We start from the raw sequence: 24,524 nt of genomic DNA, 5'->3' as shown, positions 1-24,524 counted from the left end.
GACACAAACCAAATTTACAGCTAAATTATAGATCAGTCAAACTGAAGGCTAGCTGACACAGAAAGGCGGAAACACAGAAACTGCTAGCCCCCACACCCAGGTTCAATGACTGAGTAGCCAGAGGGATATCACAGCCTCAAAACTCCCTTCCCCCAGGAGCATAGGGTCTCAATTCCATGCAGGGATCTCCAACTCAGAGCAAGAGAGAAGGGAAGATGGGCTCGCATAGCATATGGTGGTGAAAATGAGTAGGAATTCACTCAGCCTGGGAAACAAATGAGTCTGTAAGAGACTCAGAAACCACCTTCCCAGGGATAAACTCTCCTATTGTTACAGCACTATCCTGGGGAGTACACTGCCCAGCCTGCAACTGCTGATGAAGCTGCTTTTCTCTGCTCGGGTCCTGGGGAAGAGGTCTGTTGGCTGCACCCAGAAATAACCTATGGAGCCCTCTTCTTCCCGGGTGGCTCTTGGCACAGACTCAGACAGTGACTAAAAAACTGCGTGGCTTTTGAAAAAGGACCAGTCTCCCCAACATCGACTGCACAGCTGCAACTGGTGCTGCACCCCCCCCCCCGACCTGTTGAATCGCTTGGCTGGCCCCATCCTGCTGAGTCATCGGAGTGCAAGAGTATCAGAACGCCACTCTAAGCTGGGACTTTCAGAGCATGTCACCCAGGGAAGCTTTTCTCTGGGAATCAGATAGACGGTGCTGGGTTGTGTGGCTACATCACTGAGGGGTCACTCCTATCTCCCATGTGAACTCAGCCTGTGCTACCCCAGGAAGAGGAAGAAGTGCCTGACCCCTCCTCCAGGCACTTCAATAGGAAATTGGATCTGCCACTCCAAGTCCTGGATACCCTGACACTTAATTCTACAGGGGGAAGGGAGAGCCGCTCAGAGCTGGGACAGAGAGAGTGTGAATCCCTTGGAAGCTATTGTCTAGGACCAGGACAAAGTGGTTAACACCCTCTGCAGGCTGGCTGGAATCACCCACAATTAGAAACTTTTCATCTCTCCTCCTAAGCCCAGTGCCTCCACCTGGATGAACTTTCTCCTGCGGAGATACACAGCTGCAGCCAATCTGAACCTTCAGTGCACCCCTCCTGGGGGAACTAGAGTTGAAGTTCTGACAAAGAATGTGTGGTTTGGCAGTGGAGTAAAGTCCACCTTCACATCATTGAGTACCTGACAACATGACCCCATTTCCCCTGCTCTACTGAGCTCTCAACCTGTGGAAGGGTCTGTAGGTTGTGGTCAACCTGGGCCCATTCTACAATCTTTCACCAAAAGGCTCTGGAGGAAGACCAGGCAACCTCAGGGAGAGGCAGACCTCAGGGAGCCTTTGGTCCTTTTATAGATCTGACCCCCACTCTAAGCTGGAGGAAGCCAACCCTAATACACAGATTGGCCTGCCTTTCCCATGCACACCCAGGTCCAGTAGATATAGCCAGAAACAGTGAACAGCATGGTAGCTCCAGACAGGTAGCCTAAGGCCAGTTACACACAACCTCTGACATACACCTGTGATGTACATGTTGTTATGCTTTATATTGTCCCAGAGGTCCCTTAGAATTTCCTTATTTTTTAAAATTGTCTTTCCATCTGACATGGGGACTAAAAAAAACACAAAAGATCAATGAAACCCAGAGCTTGTTCTAAACAAGATTGATGAACCTTTAACAAGTTATCAATAAAGAGAGAGATTGCAAATAAGTAAAATCAGAAATAAAAGAGAAGTAACAACTGACATCACAGAAATACAAAGGATGTAAGAAAATACTTTGAACAACTATATGCCGACAAATTGGACAATCTAGCAAAATGGATAAATTCCTAGAAATATACAATCTTTCTAAACTGAATCAGGAAGGACTGGAAAACAGAAAACTGATTACAACTAATAAAATTGAGGAAGTAATCAAATAACTCCCAGCAAACAAATGTCCTGAAGTAGATGTCCTCACAGGCAAATTTTACCAAACATTCAAAGAAAAACTAACACATATCCTTCTCAAATTATTCCGAAAAACTCAAGGGGAGGGAAGACTCCCAATCTCATCTTTTTAAAAAGATGTTATTTATTTATTTTTTGAGAGAGGGAAGCTAAGGGAGAAAAAGAGGAAGAGAAACATTGATGTGAGTGAGAAACATCAACTGGTTGCCTCTCACATGCACCCCAACCAGGGACAAATCCACAACCCAGGCATGTGCTCTGATCAGGAATTGAATTGGCAGCCTTTCACTTTGCAGCACGATGCCCCGTCAACTGAGCCACACCAGTCAGGCCCCAAACTCATTTTACTAGGCCAGCATTATCTGAATTCCAAAACCAGATAAAAACATTACAAAGAAAAGAAAATTATAGGCCAATTTCCCTGATGAAAAGTAGATGCTAAAATCCTCAACAAAATATTAGCAAATAGCATCCAGCAATACATTAAAAAAGTCATATATTATTATCAAGTGGGATTTATTATGGAGGGTTGGTACAATATTCACAAATCAATAAACATAATACATCACATAAAGAAAGTGAAGGATAAAAATCACATGAATATATCAATAGAATCATAAAAAAAAAAGCATTTGACAAAATCCAGCATCCATTTATGATAAAACCTCTCAGCAAAGTGGGAATAGAGGGAACATACCTAAATATAATAAAGGCCATATATGACAGATCCATAGCCAACATCATATTCAATGAACAAAAATTAAAAGCATTTCCCTTAAGATCAGGAACAAGACAGGGATGTCCCCTTTCATCACTCTTATTCAACATAGTACTTGAGTCCTAGCCACAGCAATCAGACAAGAAGAAGAAATAAAGGCATCCATGGAAAAGAGGAAGTAAAACCATCATAATTCGCAGATGACATGATATTGTATACAGAAAACCCTAAAGACTATACCAAAAAACTACTTGATCTAAGAAATGAACTTGACAAAATAGCAGGATACAAAATTAATATTCAGAAATTAATGGCATTGCTATATACCAGTCATGAACTATCAGAAAGAGACAACTTTAAAATCCCATTTATGATCCCACCCAACAAAATAATAATAATTAGGTACCTAGGAATAAATTTAACCAAGAAGGTAAAAGGCCTGTACTAGGAAAATTATAGGATATTGAAGAAAGAAACTGAGAAAGATAAAGATACAATAAGTGGAGGCATATACCAAGTTCATGGATTAGAAGAATTAACATCATTAAAATGTCCATACTACCCAAAGCAATCACATATGTCCATTAAAATCATTAAAATGTCCATACTACCCAAAGTCAACACAATTCTTATTAAAATACCAATGGCCTCAAATAGACTCAGCAATTTTGATAGGAAGAAAGAAGTTGGAGTTACCATGCTACCTTATATCAAATTATACTACAAGGCCATTGTCTCTTCTTTTCAAGAGAAAAGAAACGAACAGAAGTGGCAGCACTCAATACCCTCAAATACTCCAGAATGTTTTCTGGCTACATAACAAATATGGACTCTGTTCTCTCTTCTATTTGCCTCTTCTACAAAGATGTTAAAAATGATATGAAGAAAAATTTTCCATACACCAAGTTGGTTACCACCAGCACATGGAAAAAAATATGAAATCATCACAGATACACCAATTAAATTGGAAGAAATAAAAATAGTAAACATCACTGATGACTACAATACTGGTTGTGTGAGGTCCCATAAAAATCAGGTTCTGTGAATCTACAAATACAGGCCTGGAGAGAATGATGTGACTGGAATGGAAAGAGTAGAAATAAAAAATCATTAAGGAAGGCAGACCAATTTGTTCTCCAGACCACATATGTTAGCAAGTAAGTTTGTGCCATAAGCGAACATCTCTTAAACGTCATAAGCAAATGTCTCTTAAACGTGGTAAATAGAATTATCTAACTCAAAAACGGAGGATGTTAGTTTGGGGGTTTCTCCTCCTAAAAAGTATAATCTTGAAGTTATTTTAAAAGAAAAAGTCGTGCTCCTTAACACTGGTTTCCTGTAGTGTTTCCTGTTTACCACACACTCTTCTCTAGACTAGGTCCACTTGAAAAGGAGACTGCATTCTCAGCTTCTAGTCAGCTCTTCAGCCTGAAGTCTTCTCTGAAGAGAAAGGAGTCACAGCATCAATGTGGAAACTGCTCCTCAGGGTGTGTGTACAAGTTCTACCATTGACAGGTATAACATATGTCCTCCTTGCCTTAGAAGCATAGACAATAAGCACCCGCTTCCCTCCCAACATAAAGTATGACTTCAGTGCATTGGAAAGGGGAAGAATTCATGGAGAAAACTCATCTATATGAGGAAATATAGAGTCCCATTTTCACAAAATGTAATGAGAAATAGTAATCCTGAAAAAAATATGTTCAAAGTAAATGGAAATTGGCAACTGAAAACAGGGCTTTTAATGGATAAAATACACATTTTACTTAAATCCTGGTGACAGAAGAAAAATATTTTTATTTTTATTCCATTTCTCCTTTAGTAATGAATTAGGAAACCCAAAAAATTCTATTGAAATTTCTCAAAAATTCATAAAAGCATATTTCAAACCTTCATTGCTAGTCACTTTCCCTTTCATAAAATAAATTTCTGACAAAGGTATAGAGGATCAGCAACTTCACTTAAAATACATACAACAGTGTATGTGGATAGGAAGAGAAGATAATTTTTTCACAAGTCATACATAAAATATCATTTTATATTATTGCAAAGTAAAAATTAAGAATTCATGTTAGAGGGGAGGGGGGAGGGAGACTTGATGAAAGAAGGCGAAGGGATTAGCCAAAGAACATATATGCATCACCCATAGACACAGACAACAGTGTGGGGATGGCCAGAAGGAAGGGGGGCAGGGGCTGGGAGTGGGTGGGTAAAGGGGAGGAAAAATAGAGACCTCTGTAATAGTGTCAACAATAAAAATACAGGAATAAAAGAATTCAGAGTATTTGTGGTTTCAATTACAATTGACATACAATATTACATTACTGTACTTTCAGGTATACAATATAGTGATTACACATATATATAATTTACAAAGTGATCAGCCAATAAATCTAGCACCCATCTGACAACATACATAGTTATTACTATATTTTTGTTATATTTGGACTATATTCCCTATGCTATGCTTTACATACTCATGACTATTTTGTAACTATCAATTTGTATTCCTTAATTCCTTCACCTTTTTCACTCATTCTGCAAAACCCTTCCCATCTAGTAACCCTCAAAATGCTCTCTGTATTTCTGTTTTAAATTTTATCAAGCCCATCTTTTTTGATTTTTTATTCCATGGAGCATGCTTTTGGTGTTATATCTAAACGTTCATCACCAAACATAAGATCACCTAGGTTTTCTTCTATGTTATCTTCTCGAAGTTTTATAGTTTAGTGTTTACCTTAGGTCTATAGTTCATTTTGAGTTAATTTTTGTGAAAGGTGAAAGATCTGTTTCTAGAGTTTTATTTTGTCTGTATGTAGATTTCCAATTTTTCCAGCATAATATGTTGAAGAAAACCAACTTTCCTCCATTGAATTAGATCAGTTGACTATATTTGTCGAGGTCTATATCTCAGATATTTATTCTACCCCATTATCTATTTGTCCGCTCTTTCACCAATACCACGTTATCTTGATTACTGTAGCTTAACAGTAAATCTGAAGTCCTCTGACTGTTCTTCCTCAGTATTGCGTTGGCTATTCTGGGTCTTTTGCCTTTCCATATAAACTTTTGTGTGTAATTTTGAGTTCATAATTTTGTATCCTCTATCCTAAAGAGAGAAAATAAAATTCTATAAGCTACATATCCCACCAATATCAGGACCCACCTCTATGTGGCAATTCAAGCTGTAAGTGTAAATTAAAACCTGGAGGGAGAAAACAGAGGGTGAGGCCCTGAAGTATATACTCAGACAAGCAAAAGAGAAAAATGAGGAAAAATGAGAAAAAAGATTAAGAAGAAAGACAATTGAGATCTTCCAAGGAAGTCAACAATTTTAATTCCAAACCACGTATCCAAGTACCTACATATGGTATCTCTAATTTTAGTGTACAAAAAAGGGTATGTTACTTACCTATAAACTAATTTTTTTTTCGAAGTCATCACAGGCTACCAACAAATTTGAAGAGAACTGCTCCTGTGCCCATCTCTTTGTGAAACAGTCCTTAATTTCTAAAACGAGTGCTAACCAGAATTTTAATGTAAGAGTAGGGAATTCAGAGATCATTAGCAGCACTTCATTCATGATGACCCCTCTTATTCTGCTAGGCCAACACAGATTCCTGTTTCTCTAATAAGCCCTAATCACAGTGAGTCATAATTGTTTGCATATGTATCTCCTTGCTGGACGACATTTTCGGGGAAGGCAGGAATCAGATCAGGTTTTATCACCTACATATCCTTAGTATAGTGCTAACACATGAGAGGTGCTCACTCAGATCTGGTGCTGACAAAAGGCAGATACAATGATTCCAAATATCTGAATTGAGGAAGCTAAGTCTTGCCCCAGGAAGCCTGTGAAGTAAATAGCAAAGCTGAAATCTAGGTTTTTCAACTCTGAAAATATCTCCCTAATACCTTAACCATCAATCAGTGTAACAATAATACATTTTACAACATAAACCACAGGAGAATAAAATGGCTATTCCAAATGAACAAAATGTTATTTTTCCCTGCTGCATAGTACAATTAATCACTTCCTACTCCAGTGATACTTCCACACTCACCCAGATTATGTGTGAGATTACAGACCTTTATCTGCAGAGCTGTAAATTTTCTTCATACTAAGAAAAGAAACAGGTAACCTATAACAGCTGAAGCCATTACATTCAAAAGAAAAACAGGCCAAAGACTAAAGAAATTGTAGGATAGTTGCATTTCTGCTCTTCAGAAGCCTAAGAGAGACTAGAGCTGATGTTGGAAAGAAGTGTAGCAAGCATACTCATGTACCCATGCCCCTATGCTCTCTATAATAAACTCTCTACTTACTCCAAAGCCTAGATCCTTACAAACACACACATTCAAAACAGATGCAGGAAAAACATTAGTGCTGACAATCATCGTTTTCATTCATTGAGTATATGGCTTTGTGTTAAGCACTTCTTAACATCAGTTAATCTAACCCTCCCAAACCATGTAAGATATTATTTTCCCTATTGTACAAATGGGAAAGATTAAATAATTTGCCTGAGGTCCTCACAACTAGTACATGTTACACATACAGGATGAAAACCTGTGTCTGAACAGTATGGTGACAGCCAGAGGAAAGGGGGAGCTGGAGTGGCAGGAGGAGGGCAAAAAGGGGGGAGGATGAGGACTTCTGCAATAGCTTCAACAATAAAAATAAAGAAAAAATTCGGTGGCAAAAAAGTATCTGTTTAACCCTAAGGTTTCTGTTTCTATCTACTGTCCTATACTTCTTTGAGGAACAGAGCTCTTCACAGGCTGTCCATCTCCAATTTTTTTTCCATATCAGTAAAACATTTTATCATAAATCATTATATATACATATATACATATATTACTATATAACTACATACATGTAATATATATATTACACATTCACCTTTTACTGCAGTAATAATTTAGTTAATTTTAAAACATAGGTTAAAATAAAAACATTTATCATCTAAAAATAAAATAATATTTCATAATTATATCTTATTTTGATAATGAGTCAAAAACTTTTTTGTTCCTATTTTTAAAATAGTACTAATAATGTCTTGGCATTATATCAATGTTCCATAAGACACATTATTAAAAATAGCACATAAGCAGTCACGGCTCAGTTGGTTGGAGCATCATCCCGTAAACCAAAGGGTCTCAGGTTTGATTCTCAGTCAGGGACATGCCTGGGTTGTAGGTGTGGTCCCAGTCAGGGTGTATGCGAGTGGCAACATATCAATGTTTCTTACATCAATGTTTCTCTTCCTCTCTTTTCCCTCCCTTCCCTTCTCCCTAAAATCAATAAGCATGTCCTCAGGTGAGGATAAAAATAAAACAAAATAACATGGAAATTTTCAAATAGTTTTGATAATTCAGACATTTTTTGGACAACTTCTTGTCATATTATTTTTACCACTCTATGTGGCTAACAAAGATTTCATACCAAAAGACAAACCACCAGTTTTGCAGGCATTTTTTTGCTGTTCCTTGCTGGCTTTAGAACTATATTTATTCCAGTTTCTTTTTAAAACCCCCTTTATTTTTTAAAAAATTATTTTTATTGTTTATGCTGTTACAGTTGTTCCCACTTTTTCTCCCTTTCCCCACCTCCTCCGAGCCCCACCCTGGCCCCTCCCCAAGTAAGTCCCCAGATTGTTCTCCGCACTCATGGGCTGTGCATAAACGTTCTTTGGTTAATCCCTTCACCATCTTTCATCCCATCCCCTCAACACACACACCGCTTCCGTTAAATCTATTTAACTGGGCACAAGTGAACTGCAATATGTTGAGATACAGTGAAAATAAATTAATGAATAATGGTATGTCGTCAGTTCCTCCCAATTGTGAAAATTCTTACTCTATTCTGAGAATAAATAAAAAATAGAAAAAAACTAATCATCTTCTGACAAGATGACTGTATAATTAATTATTAGCAAAACTCCCCTACTCAATGGATTTCCTTGCACAGCTTTTGGAGTGCCTATCCAACCCTCTCCCACACCCACCTGGATCTTGAAGAACCCTGACATAATTATTCTAAAATACAACACTGACTTCAATCAGATTTGCAAAGAGGGCTGTCTGCATTTAATTAACTGTCCAAAATACTACTTTTATCTAATTATGTTCTGATGTGATGCCATCAACCTAAATGAAGGAACCTATGAGAAACTGCTACTCATAGTGAAAAAACAGGAGAGAGTTAAAGCTAAAATGAATTCAGAGGACTCCTTCCTACATCATCTTACAGAGTATGGGTGAAAAGCAAGGAGGAATCATCTCTCCAAGTCTCCTAACACAAAAACTCCTGAAAATAGCAAAGTTCATTTGGTGATTCATAAAGACAAAGCATACGTCAAGTTGGTAATCAATAAATACTCCCAAATCTAATTTTCAGAGAAGCAGAACATGAGCACTTGAAAAGAAAAAAAAAAGATAAAAAACCCTCCTTTGGTAATTATGCTAATTGCCAATACAATGTTTTAATGTATAAATGTATAGTTTTTATAACTATATCTTTTTCTTCTATGCTACCTTTTTTCTGATCATATTTATTGAAATGTAATTTTATGTCTGTTGACTCTAATAAATTGAGTTTATAAAAAACATTGTTCATTTATATGATGGTTCATAAGAGGACTTAGAAGCAACAGAATATATTTTTCAACTTAAAACCATAAAACAGTTGAAAAAAGTGGGAACTTCTAATCATGTGTTATTTAACCTCAAGACTGTGCCCTTGTGTATGGCCACTAACTTATAAACAAATACTTCATTGTGTTGATAATGACATTAGGCTCATTTTAAACATGTAAAATAGCATCTGATTCCTTTTCTGCCAAGCCTCAGAGCTTCATTCAGGAAGAATTCTAATACTAAGTGACAGTCTTTTAGTTAGTATTGTGTCTTGAAGGAACTCAAAGTACTTGATTAAAAAATTATACACGATGCTTCCCACATGACACTTTTTCAGACCTTTATTTTCCAGGAGACTGAGCGACTGTGCTTTCTTTTACTAATCCTTACACAGTGCAGAGTGGTGGAAAGATTTATGAAGTTTACAGCAGAGCTCAAAATTGTTACTGATTGATTTTATCTTTTTAAACTGTGTCAACTGAGGTTTTAAAAGTAGACAGATTTCAGTACCAGAAAAAAAAAAAAAAAAAAACTTAGCTATCCAAAAGTAATACTTGCATTTGAAAGCATAGTAAGGTTAAGCGCAATAATAAATCTAACATATATTGAACAGTTACTGTGTGCCAGGTACCTGTGCTAGAGTATTATGTACATAACCTCATTTAATCCTCAATCAATTCTCTGAGGTAGGTAAGATAGAGTCACTATTTTATGCCTAAGGACATTAAAGCAAAAGAGAGGATAAATAAATAAAATAAAAAACTCGCCCAAGATGAGAGAGCTGGTGCGTGGCTATTCTAGAGTCCAACTCAGACTATCCAATTCCAAAATTTACACGTTGAACCAATATACTAGGTGGAATTAAAACCTCCCCAACCACTTGTGCATTTCTGCACCAAGGGACCACTATTATTCCTTCTTTATAAAGAGATTAAGCAGATCTCTTACCATTTATTATTCAAATAAAATACATAGTGTGTCTAGTTTTGACACACTATGAGATGATGATTCCCATAAGTAATTCTAAGAGAAAAGCAATGCAAATATTATTATCCACCTATTAATGATGGGGATATTGAGGCTTAGAACATACTAACAATTGATCAACAGCTGGAAAGTCTCCGCCAAGAGAGGCCTTCCCTGACTGCCGTAACTAAAGTAGCCCCTACTCTAAAATTGCCAACCTCATCACTGTTATAGTAGTAGCCAGTAGTTTGACTGCTATGAGATAATGCAGATAAAAGTGCCCTGGGAGAACTGGCAGACCAGAGCCAGATTTACCAAATACATGGGGGAGTGAGGGGAGGGGGGAGCACTGCGGACCTGTTGCCGGAGGCAACAATTGGTGGGAAGTGGAAGAAAGAAGGGGTGAGAGGGGCTGCAGGATACTTAGAACTGAGGCAGGCCATGTCGCCAAGAGACTACATGTACAACACCCCAAATATCACCATAGAGCAGAACCAAACACCACTATAAAACCTGCTTCTGCACTAGGAACAGGTTTAAAGGCAGGACAGAGACAATACCCAAACTGCTAGTATGGCAGGGGTGAGCACAGAGGGAGAGAGAGGAAGACAAGAAAAACAAAATGTAGAATACTAAACTATAAATACAACAGAATCAAACTTGAAAAGCCCAAGAGCACATTTTTGCACTATACATGACAAAAGATTATTATCATCCCTAATATATAAAAAGATCTTATAATTCAATAAGAAATTGATCAATAACCCAATTTAGAAAGTGAGCTAAAGAAATGGACAATTCACAGAAGAAATAAAAAAGGCAAAGAATGTAAAAAGATTGTTAACCTCACCAGTAATCAATGAAGTGCAATTAAAACAACAATGCCATATCAATTATTACCTATTACACTGGCATAGATAAAAGAATGGAAAACAATCAGCATTAGCAAAAGTCAAGACAAATGAGTTCTTTCATGCATTGTTGGTGTAAGTATAAACTGTATGACCATTCAAAGGAATACATCAAAATTTTTAAATGTTCATTCCTTCGATATATCATTCATACTTCTAGGAATTGCACTATATATATATATATATATATATATATATATATATATATATATATATATATATACAGTGATGCTCATCACATCATTGTTTACAATCATGAAAAATTCAACAAACATGATGTCTATCAATAGAAGATCAGTTAAGTAATTATAATATATCCATACAAAGCAATTCTTATGTACCCATTACAAAGAGTATGAACTTATGTTCTCAGATACAGAAAGGTGGCCACAAAATATTAAGAAAAAAGAAGTTACAAAGTAACATAAATGTATATTATTTGATTTGTATAAAATGTGTTTGTGTTTCTTATATGTTTATAACTAGAGTATATGTGTATTGTATGGACAGAAATATTTAAAAGAATAACAACCAAAATCTTTTTTTTTTTTTTTTTTTTATTTTGGTTTTTCAATTACAGTTGTCCCCTTTTCCCCCAATTTCTCTCCCCCACCCAGCCCACCCCCTCTCCCGCAATCATATCCCTCCCCGCTGTCCATGTCCATGAGTCCTTCATACAGGCTCTTTAATTAAACCCTTCCCTTACTTATCCCCCTTCTCTCCCTCTCCCCTCCCCCCTATTGACTGCTACTCTGCTTTTTGTTCATTTAGTTCCTTTGTCTGTGTTGTTCTTTAGTTTCCTGTATTAGGTGATATCATATGGTATTTTTCTTTCTTTGCCTGGCTTATTTCACTAAGCATAATTCTCTCTAGTTCCATCCATGTTGTTGCAAATGGTAGGAGTTCCTTCTTTCTTTCTGCTACATAGTATTCCATTGTGTAAATGTACCACAGTTTTTTGATCCACTCATCTACAGATGGGCACTTAGGTTGTTTCCAGCACTTAGCTATTGTAAACAGTGCTGCTATGAACATAGGGGTGCATAAGTTCTTTTGAATTGGTGTTTCAAGATTCTTCGGGTATAATCCTAGTAGTGGAGTCGCTGGTTCAAAAGGCAGTTCCATTTTTAATCTTTTGAGGTAATTCCATACTGTTCTCCATAGTGGTTGCACCAGTCTGCATTCCCACCAACAGTGCAGTAGGGTTCCCGTTTCTCCACATCCTCGCCAGCACTTGTTGCTTGTTGATTTGTTGATGATGGCCATTCTGACTGGTGTAAGGTGGTATCTCATTGTGGTTTTTATTTGCATCTCCCTGATGGCTAATGATGTTGAGCATTTTTTCATGTGTCTATGGACCTTCTGTATGTCCTCTTCGGAGAAGTGTTTGTTCAGGTCCCTTGCCCATTTTTTAATTGGGTTGTTTGTTTTCTTGATGTTGAGTCGTATCAGCTCTTTATATATTTTGGATATCAGTCCCCTGTCTGTGATGTCATTGGCAAATATGTTTTCCCATATGGTTGGTTTCCTTTTCAATTTGCTGTTGTTTTCTTTTGCTGAGCAGAAACTCTTCAGTTTGATGTAATCCCATTTATTTATTTTTTCCTTTATTTCTCTTGCTTTAGGAGATGTGTCCGTGAAGAGATTGTTACGTGAGATATCTGATATTTTCTTGCCTATGTTTTCCTCTAGGACTTTTATGGTGTCACGGCTTACATTTAAGTCTTTGATCCATCTTGAGTTTATTCTCGTGTGTGGTGTAAGTTGGTGGTCTAGTTTCATTTTTTTGCAGGTCCCTATCCAGTTCTCCCAGCACCATTTGTTAAAGAGGCTCTTCTCACTCCATTTTATGTTCCTTCCTCCTTTATCAAAGATTAGTTGACCATAGAGGCCTGGGTTTATTTCTGGACTCTCTATTCTGTTCCATTGATCTATATGTCTGTTCTTATGCCAGTACCATACTGTTTTGATTACAGTGGCTTTGTAGTATTGTTTGATATCTGGTGTTGTGATTCCTCCTGCTGTGTTCTTCTGTCTCAAGATTGCTTTTGCTATTCGGGGTCTTTTTTGGTTCCATATGAATTTATGGAGTATTTGTTCTAGGTCTGTGAAATATGTCATTGGTATTTTAATAGGGATTGCATTGAATTTGTAAATTGCTTTGGGTAGTATGGCCATTTTGATGATGTTGATTCTTCCCATCCAAGAACATGGTATTTGCTTCCATTTATTTGTTTCTTCCTTAATTTCTTTCTTCAATGTTATGTAATTTTCAGAGTACACAAAATCTTTTTATCTCTATTATAATCATAAGTAATAATCAAGTTATTCTCATTTTGAAAAAATATATTTTGACTTCAAAGGTACTGATTTTAGTGAATATAGAGATGTTTACACACATGAAATAATAAAATCATTTTTACTAAAATCATGTAAAAAGCACCCTGGCCGGTGTGGCTCAGTGGCAGGAGCATCATCCCATAACACATGACCAAAAAGGTGCAGATTTGATTCCGGTCTGAGTGTATATAAGACAATCAATAGATGCCTCCCCTGCATCGATGTTTCTCTCTCTCTCTTCCTCTCTCTCTAAACAAGCAAATGAAAATGTCCCCAGCTGAGGATTTTTAAAAAACATTATGTGAAAAGAAGCTATCACCACTATTTTTCAATATTGTTTGGAAGGTTATTAAAAGTTAAAAAGAAAAATAAATGGTAAAAATTTAGAAAAGGGACAAATATACCTTTGTCTTTGATCAACAGCTTCTCTCTACACTGAAAATAAGTTATAAAGAGAAAAAAGTTCATTTTTAATAGCACCAAAAGTATAAATTATTATAAAATAAATTGAACAAGAAAGGTTAAAAGTATATAAAGTATTATCAAATGACATTAAATAAGAACTATACAAATAAAAAGACATTCCACTCTTAAGTGGAAGACAATATCATAAGAATATCAATCCTTCCCAAATTAGGATATAAATTGGTTATAACCTCATTCAGAATCCAGTAATAAATTTTCTTGAAAATTAAAAATACATTTCAAAAAGTAATTATATTATAATAGTCATGGGAACTCTGGAAAGAAAAATAAGAGAATGGTTAATAAACCTTGCTAGATTTCAAATAAGTATAGCATTGGTATAGAAATAAACAATAGAAAAAATGACAGAAAACAGATTTCAGAAATAGGTATAAACAAATATGTAAGTATAATATATAACACATATAATGTTTCAATTTAGTAACAAAAGAATGTTTTATTTTTAAAAACACTATATGCAAAGCTGGTTAGTTACTTGGAAGAAAACAATGTTATATACTTACATCACACTATATACAAATATAAATTCCAGTCATAGTTAAAAATTAAAGCTCTTAATTAAAAACAGAGTCAGCCTTGGTCAAGTGGCTCAGTTGGTTGAAGCATTGTCCCATACACTGAAAGGTTGTGGGTTCAATTCCAGGTCAGGGCACATACCTAATTGTGGGTTCAATCCCTGGTCAGTGTGGGTGCATATGGGAAGCAACCAATTGCTGTTTCTCTTTTTCTCTCTCCCTCTCTCCCTCTCTTTTTCTCTCTTTCTCTTCCTCTCTCTCTAAAATAAATATATCCTCAGGTGAAGGCTTAAAAAAAAAAAAAAGAATCAAACAATAAGTAATACCAAGGGAGGAAAATGGTTTGCAATACATATGATAAAGTATTAACATTCCTAATTCACAAAGAGTACTTACAAACTGATAAGAAAGAGATCAACACCAAATTTTTTTAAAAGCAAGTATATAAGTAGATAATTCCCCCAAAAAAAGAAAATGCAAAGCATCAATAAATATGTGAAAACATAATCACCCTGGCTATAGCCAGAAAATTGCAATGAGATAATATTTCTCACTTGTTATACTGAAAAAGATTGAAAAGAGCACTAATACCCAGGCTAATGCAAGTCCTAGGAAATAATTGCCATTGTACACTGCTAGCAGGAATAGGAGCTGCTACAACCTTTTTTGAATATTATCTGACAAGATGCATTAAAATTTTAAATGGAAACCATAAACAAGTTCATAGATTGGACTTCATCAAAATTGTTTCTACTCTTCAACAGAAACTGTTAGGGAAAAAAAGTCACAGCAGAAAAAATATTCACAAATCACATACCTGATGGAGGACTTAGAGCCCAAAATATATATAAAACTCTCAAAACTCAATAATAAGAAAACAAAATTCACTGATATTTTTTAAATGGGTAAAAGGTTTGAACAGACTTCACCAAAGGAGATCTATAGATGACAAATAAGCACATGAAGAGAGATGTTCAATATCATTAGTCATAAGATAAATTGGCAGCCAATAACATGACAAGAGACCTCATAAAGGAATCCTGGAAAGCACCTTGAGAAACATCATCCATTTTTAATAGCTATGGTTCAGGCTCCCTGGTCATTCTTTGCCCTCCAGGAGTTTATGTCCTAAACAAAGTCCTAGAAAATGTATTTCCCCTTGAAGGCTGACTTACAACTTTTATTTTCTGTTTTTCATTTGATTATAGTACAGGGATTTATCACAAAAGTTCAACTGAAATCTCAAAAGGGGGGTTGGTGGTGAGGTGAGGGAAGACAAATAACTGAATCTAAACCTATAAAAGTTAATTTAATAGATGTCAAAATTATTCCTTAAAAGGAGTCTTCAAGTAAATCCATCTATTATGTACACAACAGAACATTTTCAACCAATTTATAGGACATTATTACATTAAGAATCATGAGAGCACATACACACACAAAAAATGAATCATAAGAGCACAAAGAAATGAAAGCCATGATCCCTGTTTTTTCTTAAAGGTTCCTACCCAGCTCTCCCTCTCATTCATCACTCCTTGAGTAACATTCACTGACATTAACACTCTCAGACTCAAAAAGCTACAGGACAAGCATACAGTCAGGTGTTGGTGAGTCAGTGTGATAAGTGCAATATATGACTCATCACCATTTAAAATCGTTCTATCACTGATGTTCTCCTGTAATTACTCCTTCACCTTTCTGTAACCTTAGAGTTGACTTCAAAACTCTCTATGATAGGTGAAGCTAACGTTATTTCCAATGTAAATAATTATTTTTATGTAAATCATCCGCATAAAAATATTAAGACATCACATACTCAGAGAGCAGGTGACAGCTCTTGGGGGGATGTCAGGGGGTGGAAGGACTGAGCAAAAGAGAAAAAGGACACATGGACATGGACAGCAGTGTGGTGATTGTAGGGGGCAGGAGCATATAAGGGGGTTAAATGGTAACACAAAAAATACAATAAAAATTTTTTTAAAGACAGGCTTAGTGCCATGCAAAAATATAATCTACTTAAAAAATATATGATATGAGGAATACTTCAGTAAGATACATTCATTAACTAATTATTATTAGTCTCCATTATTTGGGCTGTCACTAGTACTTAGAGTTGTTTCCTTTAATAAATAGTCAGAAGGCCCTCAAAGCTAGAATATGATCTACCCTCATCTGAGGGATGTCTGTTTAAGAGAGATCATGAAGGCATACCTCTCACCTCAAGGTTAATAGTCACATCAGATAGAGATGAAACATCTAAGAATGAAGGCTTGCTTGTGACATGGAGGGCAATAACTAATATTTTTAACATGCTTTTAACCATCTGACATTACAATCACTTTATCAGTTTTTTCCTATACCATAATCTTAGTTGTCCAGTTTTAAAGAAAAAATGGACTTCTGGCCAAGATGGAGGCATAGGCAAGCTGCATCTCCCTCACAACTAAAAAGGAATTTATAACCACTTCAAAACCTTAAAAACCCAAAAGATCAAGAAAATCAAGCTACGTGGAAGTTCAACAAACAAAGAAAGAAGAAATATTCAACCAGACAGGTAGGAGGGGCAGAGCCTGGATGGAGAGAACAAGGTGTAGCGCTACAGCAGTGGCTATGGGGGCAGTACTTGGCGGCTGCAGCTGGTAGCATGGCTAGCGACAGCAGCAGCTGGTGACAGTGGCGCAGGGACTGTAGCCACGGCGTAAAGTGCAGTCATACATTTTAAACCTGAGAAACAATCCCAGCCCCAGACCAGACCACATAGCTCACGGTTCCATTGCAGGGGAAAATAGAGTCACATTGCTTGTGACTGTGCGAACCATGGGGGATTGGGGCAGAGGAAGAAACTGCCAGTCTCTGAGCAGAGTCTTCTTGCTGAAAGGGCCCCCATGGTCCTAGAGCATCTGCACCCACTTCGGGAACCACAGCCAGGGCAACAGCTTGAGAGGTGGCAGGCCTATGCAGGAAGAGGAAGAAGTACCTGGAAAAGGAGCGAGTGCAGGACAAGTGACACTGTTTCCTCTCAGACCCCTCTCCCACATACAGCACCACAATGTGGTGAAACAGGTCACCAGCACTGATGAATACCTAAGGCTCCGCCCCTTACAATGTAACAGGTGTGACAGCTCTACTTAAGACACAGAGGCAAGCACAGAAAGCTAAGATGAGGAGACAGAGAAGTACAGGAAAAAGGGGAGGGGGCGGATCAAGGTTCCAGTGGGAGAACTGAGCAACAAGGAGAGAGCCAACTTAGCAGACACACAGTTCAAAACATGGTGATAAGAATCCTCACAAACTTGACAGAAAAGATAAAGTATGACAGGGAAGAAATGAAGGTTATACTAAGTGAAATGAAGGAAAATCCACATAAAACTAGTGGTGAAGGAAAGGAAACAGGGTTCAAATCAACACATTATAACATAAGAAAGAAATAAACAGTCCACGAGTACTAAAGAAGGAAACAAGAATTGAAAAAAATGAGGAGAGGCTTAGAAGCCTCTGGGATAACTTCAAACATGCTAACACCTGAATCATAAGGGTGCCAGAGGAGAAGAGGAAGAGCAAAAAACTGAAAGCTTATGTGAAAAAATAATGAAGGAAAACTTCCCTAATTTGGGGAAGGAAAGAGAAATACAAATCCAGGAAGCACAGAGAGTCCCAAACAAACTAGACACAGGGAGGATCACACCAAGACACATCAGAATTAAAATGCTAAAGGTTAAGGACAGAGAGATCATAAAAGCAGCAAGAGAGAAGAGAGTTATCTACAAAGGGGTTCCTATAAGACTATCAGTTGATTTCTCAAAATAAACTTTGCAGGCAAGAAGGGACGGGCAGGAAATATTCAAAGTGGTGAGAGGCAAGGGCCAACAACCAAGATTACTCTATCCAACAAAGCTATCAGTTAGAATGTGAGGTCAGATAAACTGCTTCCCAGTCAAGGTAAAGCTAAAAAGGGTACATCATCACCAAGCCATTATTATATGAAATGTTAAAGGTACTTATTTAAGGAAAAGAAGATAAAAACTATGAACATTAAAATGACAAAAAACTCATAACTATCAACAACAGAATCTAAAAAATAAAAACAAAAACAAACTAAGCAGACAACCAGAGTGGGAACAGAATCATAGGTATGAGGAGCATGTGGAGGGATGTCAGCTGGGAGGGGGAAGGGAGAGAATGAGGGAAATGGTACAGGAATTATAAAGCATAGTAGGAAGGTGCAGAATAGACAGGGGGATAAAATCAAAGAAATTATACATATGACCCATGAACATGAACTAAAGGAGATGAGACTGCTGGAAGGAGGGAGGGTGCTGGGTGAAGAGAGCAAAGGGGAAAGAAATTGGGACAACTGTAACAATATAATCAGTAAAACATACAAAAAAAACTAAAATAAAGGGAAAATGGCAATAATTAAGTACCTATCAATATTAACCTTAAATGTAAATGGATTAAATGCTCCAACCAAAACACATAAGGTAGCAGAATGGATAAGAAAACACGACCCATATATATGCTGTCTACAAGAGAACCACCTCATAACAAGTGATTTAGAGGCTGAAAGTGAAGGGATGGAAAAAAATACTCCATGCGAATAGAGACCAACAAAAAACAAACAAACAAAAAACCTGCAGTTGCAGTACTTATATCTGATAGAATAGACTTCAAAACAAAGGTCATAATAAGAGACAAAGGATGTGGCTACATACTATTAAAGCAATCAATCCAACAAGAGGATATAACCCTTTTGAACATACACGCACCTAAAATAGGAGCATCCACATATACAAAAAAAGGGAGATTGACAGCAATACAGTCATTGTAGGAAATTTTAACACTCCACTGTCACCAATTAATAGATCTCCCAGATAAAAAATCAACAGGGAAACAGCTACCTTAAATGACACACTAGATTGAATGGATTTAATTGATATTTATAGGACATTTCATCCCAAAGCAACAGAATACACATTCTTCTCCAGTGCACATGGATCATTCTCAAAGATAGACTACATAGTAGGACACAAAATAAGTCTCAACAAATTCAAGAAAATTAAAATTGTATCAAGCATTTTCTCGAATCACAATGGCTTAAAACAGAGATCAACCTCGATAAAAAATGCAAAAGCATTCAAATACATGGAGGCTAAATAACATGTTATTAAACAATGAATGGGTTTAACAATGAGATCAAGGAAGAAATCAAAAAGTAGCTGGAAACAAATGAAAATGAACATATAACAACCCAAAGCCTATGGGACATGCAAAAGCAAACCTGAGAGGCAAGTTCATAGCATTACAGGCCTACCTAAAGAAGACAGAAAAATCTCACATAAACAATCTAACCCTCCACCAGTAAGAACTAGAAAAACAACAAAGCCCAGAATGAGTAGAAATAAGGAAATAATCAAGATCAGAAAATAAATGACATAGAGACTAAAAAAAAATTCAAAAGATTGATAAATCCAGGAGCTGGTTCTTTGAAAAGATAAGCAAAATCAATAAATCTTTAACCAGACTCATCAAGAAAAGAAGAGGGAGGGCCCAAATAAATAAAATCAGAGATGAAGGACAAGAAGTAACAACACATACTACAGAAACACAAAGAATTGTAAGGAAATACTATAAACAACTATATACAAGAAATAGGACAACCTGGGGTAAATGAATAAATTTTTAGAAACATACAATCATCCAAAACTAAATCAGGAAGAAGTAGAAAACCTGAGTAGACCAATAACAACTACAACTAATAAAATTAAAGCAACAATCAAAAAACTCCTGAGGATATATAGATGGCCCATAGACATATTTAAAAAATGACCAATATCATTAGCCATCAGAGAGATGCAAATTAAAGCCACAATGAGATACAAAGGAGACCTCCAGCCAGGATGGAGGCTTAGACTGACACGCTCCATCTCCTTCCACAACTAAGAAGGAATACAACTACTGCAAAACCAGAAATAACCAGAAGTTCCAGAAAATAAATGGAAGTCCAACATCTGAAGTTATAAAGAAGTGGTGCTCATCCAGAGAGGTAGGAGGGGTGAAGCTGGGGTGGAGAGGTCAAGTTGTGCTGGCGGTGGCAGCAAGGGCAACGGTGGAGGGATAGCGGTAAGCACAGACACCCGTACTTAAGGGGAGGCAAGAAGCGCCTGGGGAGCACCCCAAGAAGCAAACCAGACCCGTCAGCTTGCAATTCCAATGCCAGAGAAGGCAGACCCCCATTGCCTTGGACTGTGAGGCCCAGAGGGGGTGGGGACAGAGGAGGAGGCTTCTGGTCTCTCAGTGGAGAGTGAATGGCAGAAATCCATCTTGAATCCCTGCCTCAACACAACGTGCCACAGCGTGGTGAGAAGGGTCGCCGGTTTTGATGAGTGCACAGGGCTCTGCCCCCTATAGCGTAGGAGGTGTGACAGCCCTGCTCAGGAAGCAAAGATAAACACAAAAATGTCAGGATGGCACAGATCATGATAGAGATCCCGGTGACACAGCTGATCAGACAGCAAATATCTAATCTAATGAAGCAGCAGATAAGAAATCTTTCTGAGGCACAGTTCAGAGCTTTGGTTATAAAAATGCTCACAGACCTAAGAGCAGAGCTTAAACAAGACAGGGAAGGAATGAAGGCTAGCCCTAGCTGAAATGAACAAAAACACATAGGAAACTAGTGGTGAGGGAAAGAAAACCAGGGATCAAATCAACAAATTGGAACATAGAGAAGGAACAGTCAACCAGTGCAGAAAGAGGAAACAAAACGTGAGGAAAATGAGGAGAGGCTCAGAAACCTATGGGACAGCTATAAGCAGGCCAACATCTGAATCATAGGGTTGCCAGAAGGTGAAGAAGAAGAACTAGAAATTGAAAAATTATGTGAAAAAATAGTGAAACAGAATTTCCCTAACTTGGGGAAGGAAATAGACTTACAGGTCCAGGAAGCACAGAGTTACAAAAACACTGGACCCAGGGGAACCACATCAAGACATATTATAATCAAAATGTCAAAAATTAAGGATAAAGAGAGACTCTTAAAAGCAGTAAGAGAGAAGAAGAGAATTGTGTACAAAGGGCTCCCAAAAAGACTATCAGCTAATTTCTCAAAAGAGACTCTGCAGGGAAGAAGGGACTGGCAAGAAATATTCAAAGTAATGAAAAGCAAAAACCTACAACCACAATTACTCTATCCAGCAAAGCTGTCATTCAAAATAGAAGGACAGTGAAAGTGCTTCCAGGACAAACTAAAACTGAAGGAGTTCATCAGATCCAAACCACTGTTATATGAAATGTTAAAGGGACTTGTTTAGGAGAAAGAGGATCAAAACTACAAACATTAAAAGGAAAACTGTATCACAACAACCAACAACAGAAGCTAGGGAACCGAAACAAAAGCAAACTAAGTAGGCAACAAGAGTGGGAAAAAAATTATAGGTATGAGAAACATTATGGGGGGAGGTCGGTGGGGAGGGGGAAGTGGGTAAAGAAAGGGAGATGGTACAGGAATTAAGAAGCATAGTAGGAGGGAGTGAAGTAGGCAGGAAGATGTTGAAAAGAACTATATGCACAACCAATGGGCATGGACTAAGTGGGGGACAATGGAGGGAGGGAGGTCACTGGGTGGAGGGGAACAAAGGGAAAAGAAATTGGGACAACTTTAACAGCATAATCGATAAAACATATTAAATAAATAAATAAATAAATAAATAATAAATAAAACCACAATGAGATACCACCTCACACTGGTCAGAGTGGCCATATCATTAATAAATCAACACACAGATGCTGGCAAGGATGCAAAGAAAAGGGAATCCTAATGGGAATGCAGACTGGTACAGCTACTGCAGAAAGCAGTATGGAATTTCCTCAAAAAATTAAAAAATGAAACTGCCTTTTGATCCAGTGACTTCACTGCTGGGAATATACCCTAAGAATCCTGAAATACCAGTTCAAAAGAATATATGCACCCCTATGATCATAGCAACACTATTTATAATAGCCAAGATTTGGAAACAGCCTAAATGCCCATCAGTAGATGAGCAGATAAAAAAGCCGTGGCATATTTATACAATGGAATACTATGCAACAGAAAGAAAGAAGGAAGTCCTATGTTTCACAACAGCATGGACAGAACTAGAGACTATTATGCTAAGTGAAATAAACCAGTGGGTGAAAGATAAATACCATATGATCTCATTTATAAGTGGAAGTTAATGAACAAAATAAATTAATAAGCAAAATAGAACCAGAGGCATAGAAACATGGAACAGACTGACAGCTGCAAGAGGGGAGGGGAGAGGAGGGAACTGGTTGAAAGGTGAAGGGATTAGTCAAAGAACATATATGCGTGATCCATGAACATGAGCAATGATGTGGGGACTAACTGTGGGAGTGAGGGGGCGAGCTGGATGGAGGTGGTCGAAGGAGGGAAAATTCAGACAACTGTAACAGCATAAACAGTAAAATAGTTAAATTAAAAAATTACAGAAGAAAAAAATTAAATTAAGAATATACCATTAAACTGACCAGGAAGCAATTATGATACACTGCTACGCATATACATGAAATTCTGAAAATAATTGGGGGAGGTGTTGAGGGGAGAGCAGAGGTATAAAAAAGTGATCTCTTTCCGAGATTTTGGAGGCCCAGCTTCCTCATCCTGTTCCGAGATACTTTACTGCAGATATCTCAAACATTATGCCAGAGTTACACAAAATAAGTGGAACATCACCAAGCAGAGCTCCTAGAGTAGGTGTTCTGAACATGTTGGTAAAGAAAGTCACTTCATTTGAGAGATCTCTGCCCCTTCAACCTCACCCTCCTTACCAATATACATTCATCACTGAAAAGGGAAATATTTACAAAAGTTAGTTTAGTATGTTTAAATATTATGTTTAGCTGTCTGGAGACCATGTTCTCAAAATTTATACAAGAAATCAAGGATTAGACTTCATAACAATTAGAAAACCACGCTGTGTAAAATCAAAGACTTAGTTAAAGAACATTAAAATAGTTTTACCATTGGTGCTAAACTGAAATGACTCCGTCTCTTCCCAACACCTGGAACCAAAACCTTTTGAACTCTCATATAAACACACCACGGCACACCAAATGCTCTGTCTATAGCAAGGTACCACCTCTGCACAGGCATTTGGGTGAAAAATGTGGAAAATGCCTGAGGACTCTTTGAAGCAGCTTGGGAGAAGTGAGAGCAGGAAAGAGGCTCTTCACTAGGGTAAGTTTGTTTAGTGGAAAGTAAGCAAGTTGTCAGGGTAAAAGTTGACAATGTTGATTCCAACAGTTTGAACTGTGAATAAACATCCAAAGGGATTATGTTACTGAGAATTAGAAAAGATTCCATTGAAGTCAATAGAACACTTGTGTTTTCAAAGATAATATGCCGTTGAGACACACTCTGGATCCACAGTTTAGGGTTAGAATTACCCTAAGCCCTTTCTACATCACATTAAAGAAGATGGGGTCCAACCTCTCTAATATGTGCTTACGATATTAAAATAAGGATGGAATAAAAATATTTCATTTCCAATAACTGATTTAGAAAGCATTAAATATATGTACATTTGTATGTTTGAGGTAGACTGAATAAATTTGAAGAGAAATCTATGTTCTTCCCAAACATCTAAACTTAAACACAGTTCCATTAACCAATTTAGGGAAATACATGCATTGGCTCTAAATCACTTTTAACAAAAATAAGTGTGAGATGTTCATAGCCTGTGAGACAGGCCATTTTTTCATTTCTTAAATATTCATAAACAAGGGAAAATACACCCTTTTGATTTGTTAAAGTTTATTTGGATCAATGTAATGCACAGGTCTGCCTTGCATGCCTTCAAGAAAATAGAGTAACTTGAACTGCTCTTGTTCGTTCATCTCAAATCCTTCGTGATTCTCACATAGAGTTTGCTATTAGAATCTTTTTCAAACCTTGACAAAGGCATGCAACTTAGATGCTCTTTACCAGCAAAGTT

At 37.1% G+C, this 24,524-nt stretch overlaps 1 protein-coding gene across 1 annotated transcript in view; it reads right to left on the bottom strand.

Annotated features, from left to right (window-relative positions):
• HPSE2 (heparanase 2 (inactive)) overlaps positions 1-24,524 on the bottom strand; it is a 631,267-nt gene that overhangs the window by 540,397 nt on the left and 66,346 nt on the right. The gene's annotated exons all lie outside the window — the stretch shown is intronic.

Source organism: Furipterus horrens, unplaced genomic scaffold, assembly GCF_987537825.1.
Source record: "Furipterus horrens unplaced genomic scaffold, mFurHor1.1.pri manual_scaffold_5, whole genome shotgun sequence".
Lineage (NCBI taxonomy): Eukaryota > Metazoa > Chordata > Mammalia > Chiroptera > Furipteridae > Furipterus > Furipterus horrens.
This window is presented reverse-complemented; position numbering and strand designations above follow the sequence as displayed.